The sequence below is a fragment of the Acanthopagrus latus genome, chromosome 2 (genome assembly GCF_904848185.1).
Source record: "Acanthopagrus latus isolate v.2019 chromosome 2, fAcaLat1.1, whole genome shotgun sequence".
NCBI classification, from domain to species: Eukaryota; Metazoa; Chordata; class Actinopteri; order Spariformes; family Sparidae; genus Acanthopagrus; species Acanthopagrus latus.
The window spans coordinates 1,517,606-1,522,500 of NC_051040.1; the positions used below are offsets into that span (position 1 = coordinate 1,517,606).

At 42.7% G+C, this 4,895-nt stretch overlaps 1 long non-coding RNA gene across 1 annotated transcript in view; it reads right to left on the bottom strand.

The window, feature by feature from the left end:
* Positions 1-632: 632 nt before the first annotated feature.
* Positions 633-4,895, bottom strand: part of LOC119013263 — a 23,079-nt gene continuing 18,816 nt past the window's right edge. Inside the window, exon 3 of the long non-coding RNA XR_005072720.1 lies at positions 633-999. This is a non-coding gene — a long non-coding RNA (uncharacterized LOC119013263). The remainder of the gene's footprint in view (positions 1,000-4,895) is intronic.

Sequence of the window (4,895 nt, forward strand, 5' to 3'; positions counted from 1 at the left end):
CACATTTTTCTATAACTTCCACACCTCCCTTTCTCTTCCTTACATCTTTTCATTCCTCTCTTTTCTCTTCACTTACTCCTCCCTTCTGCAATTTTCTTTCTGTCTCCCCTCCTCCTCCTCCTCCTCCTCCATCTCTGTCTCTCCCTCTGTTATTCCACCAGTCAACATTGATTAGATATTGAAGTTAATCCCAGATAAACTCCTCCGCTTACAGCCCGCTGGCCTCTGCCAATCACAGAGCAGCTTGCTACCAGCTAGAGCTCTAAACTGAATCCTGATTGGCTCAGAGAGAGAAGCATGCTGCCCTACAAGCACACAGCATGTCCGAAAAAAGCGAGCGGGCGACGAGTGAGCGGGAAATTAATTTGACAGGTAGCACTGAGAGCCTGGTCGACACACACACACACACACACACACACACACACACACACACACACACACACACACACACACACACACACACCCCTGACATATACGTAAGCTTACTCATGAGTACACACACACACGTGCTTACTCATCCATGTAGCTTAGCATGAAGAGGCACACAAAGGCTATATGTTGTGAATGTACACACACACACACACACACACACACACACACAGATTGAAGGAACATGCTGCGTTCAAAGTAAACACGAATAAATGTTTATATTTAATGCAAAAACATGACAGATTAAATCGCAGTTTATCTTGAATCTGTGGAGGCGTCATTTTGTTTATGAAGCATTAAAGTTATAAAAAAAAGCCTGAATGCACAAAATGAAAAGTGTATGTGAGGTTAATGTAGTGCAGCAACATGAGGAAGGAAAGTCTTTAATGGACCTCTCAGCAAAACTAATGACAACTTATTTCAAAGTCTTCTTTTCCTGCACTGTCTTCATCTTCTTCTTCTGTGTCTTTTTCTTCTACGTCTTCTTCTTTTATGTCTTCTTCTCTGTCTTCTTTATCTACATCATATTCTTTGTCTTCATCTACGTCTTCTTTTTCTCAGTGGACATCTCTGCAAAACAAATAACATTTTTCATCTTCTTCATCTACGTCGTCTTCTTCTTCTTCTTCTGACCTGTTCTTTGACCACCTTCACACATCTAACACGTTGTGCTTCCTGAGCGGGACACTGAGCGATAATACGCTTCCCTCAGTTTTTGCCAAATAATCGTAGTAAAAACAAGAGTGAGTTCCTGCTCAGACTAAACATCATACTCAAGTCATCTATCTGTTCAGGTCATCTCAGACCAGGTGATGCTAGCATCAGTCCTCAGCGGATGAGATATGGTAAAAGACAAATTAAGTCTTTATTGGTCCTGAATATGAGAACGATCACTATAAATACAAAGATGTTAATGCGCTACGCTGCACTGGAGAAGTCACCATCTCTAAGTTACGAGAGTTTTTCGTCTTTTATGTGTAGATTTTCCCAAATGCCATCAATTAGCTCACATAAAAGAAGTCGGCTGCAGTTAATATTAATATCAGAAGCACTCTGCTTCAAAAGAGCGTGAGTGAAACAAAGCTTATTGATCTAATCGCTCTCTAAATGATCCCAACGGTTCGTTCACGACCGTCTTTGTCGTTACCGTCGTGGTGTGAACGCCACCGTCCACTCGAGTTAACGCATCATGACTTTTATAAAGACACATTTACAGTGAAGTGTTCTTGGATAGTTTGGGCCCTTCACATCATCACAAAACATAAAAGTAAGTCAGCGTTTAAGCCAAAAAGGAAAAGAAAAGACGTTTTCAGCATTGGGAGGGTAATGAAAAGAGTCAGAGCTGAGAGGAGACTTTTTATCTGTGCTGAGATGGAGTAACAGGACAGAGATATGACGCCTGGTTCAGTATTCTGTCTCCTGTAATGTACAGCAGGTTTTAAAAGTTATGGTTCCTCGACTTCACCGGCTGCTATTTAAAGCTCCGGGCGTCAGAGCAGATCTCTGTCTGACCTGTGACCACCGTCGTCTCTCCTCAACGACAGTCACGATGTTTCTGAACTATCAAAAAATACAGACGTTAATCATTAATGTGATTATCATTCAGATTTCAGGCATCGATGAACAAACAAACAATCTCTTCCTGAGTATTTCTATAACGCCGCTCCATAACTCTCAAATAATGCACTTTAAACCATCATTACTGTAAATACTGAACCTTGTTGATACCTCAGTGGTTAATTTTCTTTTATTCAATTTTACCTTTTATCTTGTCTTATTTTAGAGCTACTCAAGCATTTTATTGTTTCTATACTTGCTCTTGTATTTTGATTATATTTGTATTTAAAATGTAGTTGCAACAATAACCTAAATTCCCTTCAGGGATTAATAAAGTTATCTACGTATTTATCTACATTTATCTAAGATCATTAGAGGTGAATTAACAGGTTCATCAGGTCTGTAAACACATCACAGATCTCACAGTGGGCCCACTAACACACATGCACAACTACTCTCACAAAGCTCATAAGGTGTTTGGCCTAATGCGAGGTGATAGTGTGTGTGTGTGTGTGTGTGTGTGTGTGTGTGTGTGTGTGTGTGTGTGTGTGTGTGTGTGTGTGTGTGTGTGTTGTGTGTCATGGTCATTCACAGCTGCCCGCTCAGTGCAAAGCTAAGATAACACACAGAGATGACTTCACTGTCAAATCCCCCTCAAATCCCTCCGTGCGTGAGTGTGTGTGCGCGTGTGTGTGTGTGTGTGCGTGTGTGTGTGTGTGTGTGTGTGTGTGTGTGTGTGCGTGTGTGTGTGTGTGTGTGTGTGTGTAGGTACACGCCCATCCATGTCCTGCTCCATTCACAGAACATGCTTCTCTCCTCTCTGCGTCTCCCTCTTTAATCCAGCCCGTTTCTTCTCCTCCTCCTTCATTTTGTGTCTTAGCGTCTCCATCGTGGGAGAAAGTCCTCGCAGAGAATATATTTCATTTAATGTGTGAACGGGGAAATTAAATCACTGCAGTGTCTCGTGTTTATTCGGCAAAAACCTCACTCTCATTTCACCATCGTAAGAAAGAAATCAGGTCGAGTTTTGACACGTTTTGTGGCGTCGTTTGGCGAGCTGGTAGCATGTTTGAGTTATATAGTGTTAGTTTGTTGTCCACAACCATTTACTATCCCCTGCACCATTTATTATCCCAATAACCCAACAACATTTACTATCCCAAACACAACGTATCCTCCTGATAATCTGACACCATTTATTATCCCCCTACTATGCAACACACTGAACTATCCACAGTCCTGCAAACAACTTCCACATTCCCTTCTTATCCAGCGCACTCATTGTTGTCCCTTACACCATTTATTATCCCCAGCGCCATTTATCTGCCCTACCAATGCAGCACCGGCCACAACCACAAGTCCTATTAATAATAATCCCCATCCAATCACCATTTTGACCATCTATAATATTATTTTCCATAACGACTTGCTCTCCATAACACCATCCATCATCCACCTGCCCTCCCTAATGCACCATTTACTATCCCCACGGACACGTTTCACATTTTGTTTCCCACAAAAGATTTCCTCCGGACCAGCATTTATGATATTTTTCTATCCCTCCATCTCTCCGTCTGCGTCTCTCCTTCCCTCCTGGCCGGCCTGTCGGTCTGTCTGTCGGCCTGGTGGATCCATCTCTGTTCCTCCTCTGTCCGTCTGACACCCCAATGGATGTTATTTATTACCCAGCAGCCCCTGCTTTAGCCAGGCATGCCAAGGCTGGTCGCTCTGTCCTCAGGCAAACTCTCTCTCTCTCTCCCTCTTTTTCATTACCCCTCTCTCTCTCTCTCTCTCTGTCTGCCAGTGTCTCTCTGTCTCTCTCTCTTTTTATGCTGCTGTCTGGCACTTTTCTCTGTCTCATTTCTTCCTCTGTCCTGCCGTCTGTCTGTTGTTTTTTTCCCCGTCGCTCTCCATCCTGTTTTCTCCTCTGTCCATGACGCTGTTTACACACACACACACACACACACACACACACACACACACACACACACACACACACACACACACACACACACACACACACACACACTCCTGTCACCAGAGGCAGAGGACTCTCTCTAGACACCTCTCTGTCTGGTGACATCCAGACGACATTGGACTGTGTGTGTTTGTGTTCAGGCATCTGTTTGTCCTCTTTATCAGTGTGTGTGCGCTCGATACATAAACAGATAAATAAACAGACAGATAGACAGATAGATAGATAGATAGATAGATAGATAGATAGATAGATAGATAGATAGATAGATAGATAGACAGATAGATTGATAGATAGATAGATAGATAGATAGATAGATAGATAGATAGATAGATAGATAGATAGACAGATAGATAGATAGATAGATAGATAGATAGATAGATAGATAGATTGATAGATTGATAGATAGATTGATAGATAGATTGATAGATAGATTGATAGATAGATACATCTGTGTATGTGTGTTTTCATTCAGCTTCCAACGCAGCAAGCTATGTTTTTCTACAAAGACTGAATGGATGGAGTGATGGAGGAATAAAAGAATGGAGGCGGCAGTAGAATGAGGTTGAGAGGGAGGGAGGGAGGGAGGGAGGGAGGGAGGTGAGATGAGAGAGAGTCTACGAAAGGCTGATGGTGGAAATCAATGTGGAGGTGTAGATAGAGGGAGGATGAGGGGATGAGAGAAGAAAGGATGAAAAGAGAGAGCGAGACTTAAGAGGGAATTAAAGATGAAACCACGTTGGCATGTTTGTCAACTTCGCCCTCCAGCTTCGTGTGCGTATATGTGTGTGTAAGTGTGTGTGTGTATACATGTGTGTATGCGTGTGTGTGTATACGTGTGTGTATGCGTGTGTGCGTGGGTGTGTTGCAATTACAGCCACTTACAGCTGTGGAGCCTAATTAGCCGTCATCGGCACACTCATTAGTCTGGTTT